The sequence below is a fragment of the Venturia canescens genome, chromosome 2 (assembly GCF_019457755.1).
Source record: "Venturia canescens isolate UGA chromosome 2, ASM1945775v1, whole genome shotgun sequence".
Taxonomy (NCBI): Eukaryota; Metazoa; Arthropoda; class Insecta; order Hymenoptera; family Ichneumonidae; genus Venturia; species Venturia canescens.
In genome coordinates this window covers 29,458,728-29,473,775 of record NC_057422.1, presented here as the reverse complement: position 1 = coordinate 29,473,775, position 15,048 = coordinate 29,458,728, and the positions used below count along the sequence as shown (strand labels likewise).

Genomic DNA, 15,048 nt, shown 5'->3' with positions numbered 1-15,048 from the left:
TACATTATTCCTGGCACAGTGAATACATTGCCATGGGGTCACCGTGACATTCCGTAATGTCTTTGAAAGCGATGTAAATAAGTATGAGTGAGTGGCTCTGCAAAATCCAACCCTACGTCCGAGATTTCTCACGTGCAGGGCGGGCAACGAGTGCTTTGCACACGGCTAACAGGGCTCTGGTCACGCGCGCACACACACACACACACACACACACACACACACACACACACACACACACACACACACACACACACACACACACACACACACACACACACACACACACACACACACACACACACACACACACGCACGCACGCACGCACGCACGCACGCACGCACGCACACGCACACGCACACGCACACGCACGCACGCACGCACGCACACGCACACGCACACGCACACGCACGCACGCGCGCACACACACACACACACACACACACACACACACACACACACACACACACACACACACACACACACACTACGCAAACACTCATACGCACATGTCCTTTGACAAACCGGGGAGGTGAATGCTCGGTGACCCTATAAACGGGTCTTACCGAAAAGCGAATGTCCGGGGACTTCTATAAACGGAGTCGCCCGTAAGCGAGTGAAGGGGATCCCTATAAACGGGCTCTCCCCATAAATGAAGCCCGGTTTGTCACTACGGGAACCCACACGCACGCACACTTTACAGGGGGGAACACAGAACCCACAGGGAGAGGGGGGGGACCTCAGGGGCCGCGCGTTGTCCCAGCGCGGTTCGTGGAGTCGCGACCACGAGGGACCTGTAGCACGATGGGACAGACAAGAAATGGACATGCACAATAAAAACAATGACTTACCTCAGGTGGTAACCCCTTCTCAGGGGGAATCCACCCCGGGTTCCTATCGGGTGAAAGCCCCGGTGGCCACGGGCAGCGGCATGGATTCTGAGGGCCGCAACTTGTGCACGGAGACGAGGAGGACGAGACGAAACAACGACACGAACAAGACGTTACTTAACTTACCGAGACGAAACAGGACGGACAACATATCTAGCGGGAGCAGCGCGGCAAGCTATGCTTCCGCCGTAGAGAACGCGCTACTGACGACGAAACAAACAGCCACAACGACAAGCAACAAACGAGACTTGACAGAACTGCTTCGGCTCATCCACGAGACGGCGACGAAAATGGCCGAAGCAGCAAACGTTCAGAAAAACATGAACATGACTGTCAAGACGGGAATCAAGACGATCCTCGAGACCGCGGACATTGCACTGCACATGCAGTCCGAAACGGCCTCCAAGGGACGTCTTGTAGACACTAACAAGACAGTGACGGGTACAAACAACAGCGAAGAGACGCCACGCACGAAACGGAAACGTTCGTCGAACGGATCCACGCCGGAGTCCTCCCAAAAGAGGCCTCCGACGATGGGACCGCCCACAGACTGGCAGACCGTTACGAAGAAAAACAAGGACAAAACAAAAAAGAAAACGGACGCAAAGACCCGAGCTGACCGGAGCGGACCGGCCCCCCGGAAAAGGGGATTGACTGTTCTGGTCAAACCGGGCACGAACACGACGTACTCCGACATAGTACGCAAGATACGGACGACGATCGACCCGAAGGAGAGTCACGTGCAGGTGACGACCCTGAGGAAGACGAAGAATGGACTGTGCCTGCTGAAACTTCAAGTTGACGCAGACAAACCTGACGGACGCGACGAATTTGGACGACAAATTCAAGACGCGATCGGGGAAGCGGGCAATGTCAGGGCTATGACCTCCAAGGTTCAACTGGAGATCATGGACCTGGACTGTGTGGCGACCCCGGACGACGTGACGGACGCGCTCAGGCGAGAGACCGGATGAGACGCGGACTTTCGGGTCCACATTTTCGGTCCGAACCGCGCTGAGCAGTACATGGCGGTCTGCGAACTCGATTCGCGGGAAGCCGATGCGCTGCTTCGGCGCGGCCGGATCGGAATTGGCTGGGTACATTGCCGCGTTCGGAAACGACTGACGGTGACGAAATGTTACAGGTGCCTGGGCTTCGGCCACGTTAAGGCCGAATGCAAAGGCAAAGACAAGACGAAATGCTGCCGCAAGTGCGGTGCATCCGGACACCTCGCGACGGACTGCAAGAACAAACCGGTCTGTCCACTGTGCTCCGAGGCCGGGCACAAGGACGTGGCGCACCTCGCCGGAACCGGCAGGTGTGCCGTGTTTCGGGCCGCGCTGGAGGAGTGCAGGAAGCAGGCCGGAAGACGGACAGAGTGATTCAGGGAAACCTGAACCGAAGTAGGACCGCAGACATGCTCCTACCACAGATAGCAGACGAACACGACGCGGACATCCTGATCCTGTGTGAACCATACAGGAGAAGGACGACTCAGACGTACATTACGAACGAGACAGAGACCATAGCTATCTGGGTAAGGGGTGCCACCCAATCCCGGGTCTCTAACCGCGGTGTCGGGGACGATTACGTCTGGGCTAAAGTCGGCGCTGTCACTTACGTCAGCGTCTACTTGACACCCAACTGCACCGCGGCCGAGTTTGAGAGGAAGGTGGCACTACTAGAAGACGGTATCAGGGACCTGCCCGGGGACGTCGTCGTTGCGGGGGACCTCAACGCGAGGGCGATCGAGTGGGGAATGACGGAAACGAACAGACGCGGACGACTGCTGCTGGAGATGGCCGCAAGGCTGGACCTAGCAGTGGTCAATACGGGACATACGCCGACGTACAGACGACCAGGATTTGGAGACTCCATCCCGGACGTGACGCTGACGTCGGACGGTATCCTGTCACGGCTGAGGGGGTGGCGGGTGATCGAGGACTATACAGCCAGCGATCACCAGTACATCACCTTCGAAGTGGCAGGACGGACAGAAACGAGACGAACGAGAGCCCACCAATCCCCGCGGTGGAACCTTGACAGACTGGACGGACGAAAATTTTCTGAGGAGTTGATGGCAGCACCAGCTCCGACGATGAAAATTCCCCCCGAGCTAACTGGCCGGCAAAGGGCGGAGAGACTGACAGACGAGACGGCCAAACTAATAGGCGGCTTGTGCAACAGCACAATGCCGAAACGACGACAGACACAGAAAAGACGACCACAATACTGGTGGACGGACGAGATCGCTGAATTGCGCAGGATTTGCCTGGCAAATCGGCGACGAGTGACGAGGGCTGTGGGCGGACCCGAAAGGGAAAACCTCCAGGCCATATACAAAACAGCACGGAAGACGCTGACGAAGGCAATACGGGACAGCAAGACGCGATGCTGGAGGAAGCTTTGCGAGGAGGTGAACGAGGATCCCTGGGGAACCGGTTACAAGATTGTGACCGGCAAACTAGGGCCCCGAGTTCCACCAGAACTCAAAGACGCCGAAACAGCAGGACGGATTGTTGACGGATTGTTTCCGACGCACCCGATACGGACGAACGTGACGGACGACGCTGACGTGCCGGCGCCCCCCGTCTTTGTCGCTGAGGAGCTCACCAGAGCAACGAAGGCGATGAAGAGTGGTAAGGCGCCGGGACCAGACGGAGTACCGGCTGAGATCCTCCGGCTCGTGGCTCGCCTACGGCCGGAGATACTTCTCGACCTGTACAACACGTGCTTGACGACAGGAACGTTCAGCGGTCGGTGGAAAGAGGCGAGGCTCGTCCTTATCCCGAAAGGTAAGGGCGACTCTAACACGCCCTCGGCCTACCGACCGTTGAGTTTACTTGACACGACAGGTAAACTCTACGAACAATTACTGAGACCGAGACGGACGGACGCGATGCAGGCCGGAGGGGGTCTCTCCGACCTGCAGTTCGGTTTCAGGAGGGGTCGATCGACGATTGGAGCAATCCAAAAGGTGGTTGACTCTTTCCTGGAACTGGACAGACACTGCCACGCAGCCCGACCTATCGTGCTGCTGGCGACACTGGACATCAGGAATGCTTTCAACTCGGCCAGGTGGGTGGATATCTTGGAGGCGCTGAAAAGCAACTGCGGGATCCCACCTTACTTGGCTCGGGTTGTGGAGGATTACCTGAAAAACAGACGTATAACGTACGAGACGATAGAAGGACAGGTAACGAGACAGGTCACCGCTGGGGTTGCCCAGGGGTCGATACTGGGACCTGACTTCTGGAATGGCTTATACGACAGCCTGCTTCGGCTGGAGATGCCGCTCGGAGTGATCCTCGTCGCCTACGCTGATGACGTAGCGGCGGTGATTACAGAGCGCTCTCCGGAACTAGCACAGCTGAAGTTGAACCAGACCATGAGACGAGTTGGACGTTGGATGACAGACCACGGACTGCAACTCGCAACGGAAAAGACGGAACTGACGCTCCTTACGAGAAGACGCATACAGACGATACTGCCCATGAGAGTGGGGGCACACGAGACGGAGACCAAGGGGGAAGTCAAGTACCTTGGGGTAACCCTTGATACGAAGATGACCTTCTGGCCTCACATACAGAAGACGGCCCAGAGGGCGGCAGAGAGGATAGCATCCTTGAGCCGCCTGATGGCCAACACAACGGGACCGAGACCGGGGAAACGGCGACTGTTAATGGCGACAGCTCACTCGATCCTCCTGTACGGTGCGGAGATCTGGGCAGACTCCCTGCAGACAAAGAAGTACTGCAAGACGATGACGATGGTACAACGACAAGGAGCGCTGCGAATCGCTTGCTCCTACCGGACAGTCTCTGCACAAGCTGTTCTGGTGGTGGCGGGCGTAATTCCCGTGGATCTCCTTGCGTTTAAGCGTAAGAGGGTCTACGGGAGCAGCGCGGACATAGGACGGATGAACGCGGCAATTGCCGAGCGCGAAAGGACGATAGACACTTGGCAAGGACGGTGGACAAACGGTAACGATGGCAACTGGACGAGACGACTTATACGGGACCTGAGGCCGTGGCTCGGAAGGAAGTTCGGGGACGTGAATTTTTACGTTACCCAGCTCTTGACGGGGCATGGTTACTTCCGACGGTACCTCCACAGAATGAACAGAGTACGAACACCTGACTGTAAGTACTGTGGACATGAACGAGACGACGCGGAACACACATTTTTCGTTTGTGACCGCTGGACGAGACAGAGACAAGAACTGGAAATAACAGTTTGCAGTATTACTCCGGAGAATATCGTCGGGGTAATGCTGCACGAACCTGAGTGGTGGTGCTTAGTCGCCACCTACACGGAAACGATACTGCGACGTAAGAACGCGGACGGCTGCTTGACGGATGACTGAGCAGACGGAGTGACGCGACGTGACGATAACGGTGGGACAGAACGGACGAACGAACACAGACAGAACCCCCAGTCAGAAGTAATATCAACATAGTCCCTGGCTGGGGGGAAGGACAACAAGGAGGTGGCGGCGGTTTTAGTGGGTAGGCCTATTTTTTTGGGAGTCCCACATACCCATGTAGTCCGTAAGACTACATGGAATCCGTAAAAAGGATTCCCGCAACTCCTTGGTAAAAAAAAAAAAAAAAAAAGTATGTGTGAGTGAGAGCAAGAGAGTTTGGATATTTGGAAGTGAAATGAAAAAAAAAATCTCCGACTAAGCTCAGTGTGTCCTTTTTTTCTTATACCTGATATGTTTCAAGCTCCGCTGCATGTATAGGGAGTGGTCATAAAAAAATTAAAAAAAAAACCCAGAGTCGAAACGTTTCCTTTTCCATTTTCTTTATTCATAGGTCATCCTTGCTTATCCAACTATTGTGTGTATTGTCGAAACCTAGCCATTTTACAAACAACTGACTGCCACGCTCCTTCAACACTTTTTCAATGAGATATATATCAGGATATTTTGCTCGAAGCAGCTCTTGCTCGTAGAAGCCACCGGCGATGGGCTCATCTTGATGATCTTTTATATTATAAGTAACTGGATTAGTTTTTCTAACTCGATATATTGTAAATATTTCCGTTGTCCAGTTTGGTGTATAACCTTTTTCGAATACATTCTTAAATTTACTTATGCGCACTTTATCGCCGATTTTAAATTTTACTTGGTTTCCAACTTCAGATCTATTGTATACGTTACGCAACAGTCGTTTTTCATTCGTAGTATTCACATCTTTCGGTTTCATTTTTATCGTACTATGTAATGTATCATTATATTTTATAATTAATGTATCGAAAATATCGATCCATTTCCAGTTTCCGCGAAAACTAAATTGAATCCACATTTTATTCTTAAGTGTACGATTGAAGCGCTCACAAATTGATGCTTTCAAATTACTGAATGTGGAATACAAGTGTATATTATAATTCTTCATCAAAGCCTTAAAGTTCATATTATAAAATTCTTTTCCTCGATCAACGTGAAGATTTTTCGGTATGCGTCCTTTGCTGAGAATCGACTCCATTGCAGCGGTCACATCTTTTCCACTTTTGCTCTTCAACGGTGCGGCCCAGGCGAATTTGGAGAATATATCGATGACGGTGAGAAGGAATTTATGGTTGGAGTTGTGTTGTGCATATGCCGACATATCTACAAGATCAGCTTGCCAAGTCTCATCCAGGCCACGTATATCCACATGTCGACGTGGATAATTCCGCCGAGCTGGCTTATGCAGTTCTTCAACCACCGCAAGCTTCTTTTCACTCATTTTTTCTTCTCCCCCCCCCCCCCCCCCCCCGCGGTCCTCATCAATTGCAGAAGATAAGAGTCTGGAGGACTTTTCACTGGCTTATCATTAGATGATCTCGTAAAAACTTCATATCATCATGAAGTTCTGAGATTTCTCTCTTTATATTATCAAATTTTTCACGGAGATAGGCGAGCTCGGTTCTCACACGCTTTTCTGCAGCAGCCACATTCGATTCGCACTTTTGATTCGTTGTATGAGTCACCCTATGAGTTATAGAATGAATGTGTTTACTTAACGCACCGAGTGTTACAACATCTCGAGCATTTACTGGCTCACCAAAGTTGCTCAGTCATTTTCGCTCCAAGTCGTAATGACCGTCTGATGTAATTTTGAATCCAGCACCTGGTCGTCGTCGTCGTCGTCGTCGTCGTCGTCGTCGTCGTCGTCGTCGTCGTCGTCGTCGTCATCATCATCATCATTATCATCATCATCATCATCGACAGTGAGGAAAGAATCAAATCCCCTTCTATATCTTCCAGCATTCAACTCACTGTCCTTGTCAATCGTGATGAATCCATACTTGTCCGATTTCCAACACTTGACACACATTTTTTTGAAACTTGCATAAGTCATATCCGTATTGACATGATCATTATATACATGCTTGAGGTTCATATCATCTTGTTTGAATAGCACTATAAAATTTGCATTGTCTCTCACGAGATGTTTCGGAATACGAGTATACGTCTGACAGAGATAAAAACTATCCACAATCTCGTGTCTTCCCATGGAAAAAAATGCTCTCACGTTGTCCTGTTTCTCACACGCTATATCGTCAAAGATGAATATGGAGTTTGGGCGAGCTTCACTAGGTGCCACAACTTGTTCATGCTCGTTAAATTGAAAAAATTCCACTCCTTCCACAGGTTTAAGCATTCGCTCGAGCAATCGGTATTTTGGCTGCTTCAACGATTTCGAGTATAGATATATATTCTCAAATCTCAAACCATTTGGATGTATTAGGAGCGTGAGTAAGGCATTCGTTTTTCCACAATTCGAGGGGCCACAAAATACGGCTCGAATGCTGTTAGGTAGTAAGTTTCCATGACGCTTCTTCACACTACCCGCTTCAACAATAAATTCATCGAAATTTATTATGGGGAGTTGACCGCTCGAAACTTGTTTCTTCGACTTCATCTCGTATGCGACTGATTGAAAAAATCATATAAATGCAACTTTATAATGTTGGAATAGTTAGTCGAGTTGTGGCCACTGCAGAGTGATGATTGTACATGATAAACCTGGCAAAGGTTTGGTAAACAGTATAATCAACAATCTCCCCGTGGAACTACATCTACCGGGCTATCAATATTGTGGACCTGGTACGAAATTGATCAAACGTCTTGCTCGTGGTGATCCTGGTATAAACGCGCTGGACGCTGCTTGTAAAGAACACGATATCGCATATTCGAAAAATCGTGAAAACTTGGAAGCACGACATCTGGCGGATAAAATTTTGGCTGAACAAGCCTGGCAACGTGTAACCTCGAAAGACGCAAGTCTTGGTGAAAGAGCAAGTGCTTGGGCAGTGACAAACATTATGAAGGCGAAAAAGAAATTTGGTCTAGGTATGAAAGGAGTGACGAAAAAGACCAAAAAAAGTGTTTGTCTGAAAAAGATCATTAGTGCCGAAAAGAAAGCTATGATTCGTAGTGGTGGCCCGCGTGAAATCGTCATGTCTGCATTGAAAGGTGCGCGTGCCAGTGTTAAAGGTGTTAAAGTACGCACGCCTCGGGTTCTACCTGTACCTCGAAAAATCGGCGGTTTATTGCCCTTCCTCGTACCCATCTTTGCCGGCCTTAGCGCCGTTGGTGCATTATCCGGTGGCAGTGCTGCAATAGTCAAAGCTATAAATGCTGCTCAAGCGGCTAAAAAGGAATTGGAGGAAAGTAAACGTCACAATAGAACACTCGAGGCCATCGCTTTGGGTAAAGGTTTACATCTGAAACCATACAAACAGGGTTTGGGTCTTTACCTCCGGTCAAAAAACGTATAATCACGCTACCACATCAACCGCTCACCGACATCGACCTGCTAAAGTATGCGAGAGCCATGAAAATTCGTAACTTTCGTGGGGTCTTCATGCGTGATACTTTACCTGAGAATGGACCACTCAAGCAAGAATCAGCAATCGTGAATTTGGATAAAAATGTGGGTCCTGGAACACACTGGGTTGCATATAAAAAGACTGCGCAACGAATCACATACTTTGATAGTTTCGGCAATCTCCCACCTCCACCCGAACTCATGAGATACTTCAATGTTGGTAGCGTGAAATACAATTATAAAAAGTATCAGGAATATGATACAATAATATGTGGACATTTATGTTTGAAATTTTTGTGTGGACAACTAAATCGACGACACAATTATGCACTATATAAATGAGGACTATGGAGCTGCGTGTTTAGTTCAAAATCTGCGAGCATCATGGATGATAGTTTGACAATCACCATTACTGGATCATGCTCCATACTTGAGGCACAATTTTTTCCACCCATCGAACTATCGCCCGACAAAAATTATACTCTTGGACTCGTCGAGCTGCTCACATTCAATTCGATTCCAAATATCGACATTGGTTGCAATGAATTTCATGTTGGATATCATGTGGTAACCATTCCAACGGGCAGCTATGAAATTGAAGATATTGAAAAATATTTGAAAACTGAGTTGGCATCTAAAAACATACAAATTCAGCTTAAGCCGAATAATTATACGCTACGCAGTGAAATTGAGTGCAATCAATCGATTGATTTTACATCCAAAAATTCGATTGGACCTTTGCTGGGTTATACGTCGCGTCGATTGGAGCCCAATAAAAGACATGTGTCTGATCTACCCGTGTCCATTCTCAAAGTGAACGCCATTCGAGTCGAGTGTAATATAACCACTGGTGCATACATCAACGGGCGAAAAGTTCATACAATTCACGAATTTTTCCCATCTGTACCGGCCGGCTATAAAATCATCGAAGTACCGTCGAGCGTCATTTATCTACCAATCACAACTCGTCGCATTGACAATATACAGCTTCGTATTGTTGATCAAGACGGAGATTTGATCAATTTCCGCGGTGAAGTCATCACCATAAGACTTCATATAAAATCTCAATGGGCATAATTTACAATCATCGTATTGGCAATATTAATAAGCCAACATGGGATCGCGAAAGCAGTCGTCGATCAACGCTCAAAGAGCTAACACCTCAAAACCTTCTACTATTGAAGAGTTTGGGTCTCAAAATTCGTGGAGTCCGCGCGTGAGAAATTATCTGCTTTGCTCGTTGTGCATCTGCTGCCTGCAATGGAGGAAGAAATCGTAAACATCCAGACACCCGTCATGTTTGATGAATCCATCATACATTATGAGGTTCATGCACATCAACCATACGCATCGTCAACATACAAGAATAGTGATGAAATACGTATTTCAATCCAGCATCAAGATTTATCAATTCTACCGAGTAAAAGTTCAATTCACATTTGCGGCAAACTGACAACGGCGGATGGTACCGTGTTAGCTGCAACGAATTTCGTTAACAATGCCATTTGTCATTTATTCGAGGAAGTGCGTTATGAACTTAACGCCGTTGAAATCGATCGTAATAAGAATGTGGGAATCACATCTCTTATTAAAGGATATACATCTCATTCGTCGGCGAGAAGTACAATGCTTGAGAACACTGGTTGGGTCGATGTCGATGAGACGAAACCGATTGTGGACGCAGCAGGCTACTTTGACGTATGCATACCTCTGAGCATGCTGCTGGGATTTGCTGAAGATTATCGAAAAATGGTGGTGAATGCAAAGCACGAATTGATTTTGACTAGATCACGTTCCGATGATAATGCCATAGTTCAACCAGCCGCTGAAGATTATAAAATTACACTACGAAAAATTGAATGGCTCGTTCCATACGTCACCGTGGCGGATAAACAGAAAATTCAACTTTTGAAATTCATCGCCAAAGGTACCCTAATTTCAATGAGTTTTCGTACGTGGGAATTGTATGAATATCCAATGTTACCGGCGACATCGAAACACGTGTGGTCAGTCAAGACATCAACGCAGCTGGAAAAACCTCGATATGTAATCCTGGCATTCCAAACAGGACGAAAGAATAATAAGAGACAAAATGCGAGTAATTTTGATCATTGCAACGTTACTGATGTAAGTAGTAGGTGGTGCACTATGGCGACCCCCACTCCTATCCCCACTCCTATCCCCACTCCTTTCCCCCACTAGGCCGAGCGGCCGGCGTTGTGGGCGAGAGGTTTGCGGGTGTGCGGAGGGTGGATGAGCGTGTCGCCATAGTGCACCATCGTTTTTCAGGTATATATATATATATTTTTATTTTATATTTCTGAAAAAATATAAAATAAAGGGATAAAAAATAAAAATAAAAAAATAAAAATTAAAAAGAAAAAAAATTAAAAATAAAAAATATATATCGAGAAACTTACCAGGGTGACGTGCCTCTCTCTCTCTCGCCCCGATCCAGACTCCACGGCGCACACAAACACGCACACACACACACACACACACACACACACACACACACACACACACACACACTACTCTTCAGGGTCGTCCGGGGCGGCAGCAACGCCGAGGAGCCCGTCTTCAACCCCTTCGTCGTAATCGGGATAGGCGGCCCGCAGTTCGTTCACGAGAACACCCCCGAGATCCCGGCCGTCCTCGGCAAACAGCTGGATGCTCAGGGGGTGACGTGCAGGAGGACTCATGACCGTAGCCGTAAGAGGCCCCTCGCACAGCGCTTCCATCTCATGGATGGGATGGTGAAAAGCCTCTAAGTAGGCGAGGCTGTGGAGGGAGCACTCTATCACGAGCGCCGGTATCGCCTCTAACGCCGGTGAGGGGTGGTACAGGCAGTTTAGCTCGTAAAACTCGCTGTCACCGTGGTCCACCAGATGCACCTCGACAAAATCACCGCTGTCGCAGTACACTATTTCCCCCCGGTACGCAATACGCGAGCCCCGCAGCACCACCACGCAGTTCACACCCGGCGTTGCCTCCTCGCTTTGGACGGGCCGGCCCAGCCTCCCGTCTATAAACTCACTATACATTAAACCTACCACGTGGCGGTACAATTGTTCAAGAGCGTCGGTGCGGACGTATAGGGACGCGACGCTCAAGAACCGTATGACACGGCACGTAAACGAGTGGCACAAAAACTCATAATCCCGGTAGCGCGGATACATTTTGGTGAAAAAATAAAAAAAAGAAAAAACTTGTAGAGGAGCGATATATATAAAAGAGGCCGGGACGAGATACTCGCGCACGGTTCGACTGAAGACTGACGGCTAAGACGTTCATGCAAATACGTGCTTATGGTGAGCACATCATTGCAGGGGTAAAAGAAGGACAGGAGGGGTGTAAAACAGCTGACGTCTCGGCCCGATGCAGTCAGCCTCTCGCTCGCTCTCGCGCTTAGATAAGACCGTTCGCGAGGCGCGATGCCTCGCGAGAGCTTGAGGTATTCACTGCTTCATCAAAACTGCACGTGGCTGCAATCTCGACGGCGTGCACCCTCTTACTCGCTCTCGTGCTAGCATACGCGTCAGCGTATACGCTCTCGCTCGCTCTCTCTCTCGAGATACGGTACCTCGCGCTCACCGTGCACAGCCTCTAAGCAGGCGGGGGAGTACGTCATCGTAGCATTGACCTTAAGTCATAGCATCGCACTGGTTCTTTAAGCAACAGCCAGCAGCGATGGTGTATACCGTCTCCCTCGCTCCAACGTCATGCTACATCCTCTTTCTCTCTCTCGCGAGGCACAATACTCGAACATTTGAGAGTCGTGGCAATGATAGCGCATGCTATCTCGCTCGCACCCGCGTCGTGATAAGCCCTCTCGCTCGCTCTCACATGAGATGCGAGGCCCAGCGCTCTCGCGACGCCGTCGTGCTGTGTCAGCAGAATTGCACGTGCATCGGCCGAGCGCTCCAGAGCTGTAACGTGGATAGAGCACAGCCTCTCGCCCACGCCTGGAGACATGATACATTTTCTCGCTCACTCTCTCTCTTGTGAAGCACACGAGCGCGAGAGCAGCAACAGCATATGCCCTCTCGCTCACACTCGCGACACCGCTCATTCTCTCGCTCGCTCTTTCGCTAACCGTAGAGGCACAGCGATTCACAGCTGTAGCAGTGATACCATATACCGTCTCGCTCGCTCCAACATCATGATACATCCTCTCTCTCTCTCTTTCTCTCTCGTGGGGCCCGATACTCAAGCATCTGAGAGTCGCGGCAATGATAGAGCATGCTATCTCACTCGCTCCCGTGCCATGATAAACCCTCTCGCTCGCTCTCACATGAGATGCGAGGCCCAGCGCTCTCGCGACGCCGTCGTGCTGTGTCAGCAGAATTGCACGTGCATCGGCCGAGCGCTCCAGAGCTGTAACGTGGATAGAGCACAGCCTCTCGCCCACGCCTGGAGACATGATACATTTTCTCGCTCACTCTCTCTCTTGTGAAGCGCGCGAGAGCAGCAGCAACAGCATATGCCCTCTCGCTCACACTCGCGACACCGCTCATTCTCTCACCCGCTCTTTCGCTAGCCGTAGAGACACAGCGCTTCACAGCTGTAGCAGTGATATCATATACCATCTTGCTCGCTCCACCATCATGATACATCCTCTCTCTCTTTCTCTCTCGTGGGGCCCGATACTCGAGCATCTGAGAGTCGTGGCAATGGTAGTGTATGCTATCTCACTCGCTCCCGTGCCATGATAAACCCTCTCGCTTGCGCTCTCATGAGATGCGATGCCCTGCGCTCTCGCAGCGTCGTCGTGCAGTGTCATCAGAATTGCACGTGCATCGGCCGAGCGCTCCAGAGCTGTAACGAGGATAGAGCACAGCCTCTCGCCCACACCAGGAGACGTGATACATTTTCTCGCTCACTCTCTCTCTCTTGTGAAGCACGCGAGAGCAGCAGCAACAGCATATGCCCTCTCGCTCACACTCGCGACACCGCTCATTCTCTCACTTGCTCTCTCGCTAGACGTAGAGGCACAACTCTTCAAAGCTGTAGCAGTGATGACGTATGCCGTCTCGCTCACTCTCATCATACCGATCCTTTAGTGAGTAGTCCTCTCTCTCGCTCTACCGTAAGACGCGATGCTTTATACAGAGCTGTCGGGGTTACACATACGGCTGCAGCCTCTTGATGCCTCTAAACAAATCCCCATCAATATATATTCTTTATTATATACTATTTTGCGACTTCAGCCGATTCACTTATGAAGAGCGTATCTCCGAGGGCTAAAGACACAGCTCGGTCTTCAGGAGAAGATGCTATACAGAAGATGGAGCAATATGCTCGGAAATATGCTTGCAGGGCTAAACAAAGCTGTCTCACTCGTGCGCGTGCTTTTTCACGCAAACACCGGGGACCATGCAGAGTACTGTTAAACTTCAGCGACTGCTCCTTTGCTGTCTTGAAAAAAGTATCGCTAGCATTTTAATCATGATTCACACCTATCTCCTCGCTCGAGATATGACAGTAGCGATTCAACCGTCATATAGAACGGTATTTAACGATCACCCCTTACAATGTCGGATGAATCAGTGCGTTCTTGTATTTTGGGTCTTTTACGTCTAACAAAACCGCATAGCGCTCAGCTGAGACGCAGGTGTAACGACCTATGGTGTTACGAGTTGCTGCGTTTATCGGGTGCTCGACTCGTGAACAGACTTAAATACGTGATCTGGTGGGCCCCTTTACGTGCTCTAGTGGTGGCCTATAACAGAGGCATATTAAGTGGTCAACGAGTGCTGGATGCTGTGTATGACGAGTTACAGCGCCGCGGTGTTTTAGAAGCCCCCCGCGTAAGAGGCCTTGTCGGTGAAATCAGATGTAAGTACCATTATCACGATAAATCACTGTTGTTGGCGATTAGCAATACAACAGCTATTTTTTTTTTTTTTTACCATAGGCTATCGGCAGTTTTACGATGCGGGGAGTGACGAAGAAGAGGCTCTCGCTGAGGCGACGAGAGCTGTGGAGGAAACGGATCTAGAGCGTCAAACAGCCCTCTACCGTACGTATTCAACTCTGCTTTGGCATTATCATCCACGATTTTCGTTTTTAGACGTAAAAACCACGGGGGCGGTATTTTTCCAGAACCGCTGCATGAGGAGGGGGTAGGGGAAGAACCTAGAGCGAGCACCTCGGCAGCCCCTGCCGAGACGATACCGCAGCATTTTACCATATATCGGCCGTTTTACGACGCTGTGAGTGACGAAGAAGAAGAGGCTCTCGCTGAGACGACGAGAGCTGCGGTGGAAGCGGATCTAGAGCATCAAACCGCCCTCTACCGTGTGTATTCAACTCTGTTTTGGCTTTATTAGCAGCGATT

General features: G+C 49.7%; 1 protein-coding gene across 5 annotated transcripts in view; it reads right to left on the bottom strand.

Moving 5' to 3' along the window:
• Window positions 1-15,048, bottom strand: part of LOC122406617 (solute carrier family 23 member 2) — a 1,354,473-nt gene that overhangs the window by 891,058 nt on the left and 448,367 nt on the right. The window lies entirely within an intron of this gene.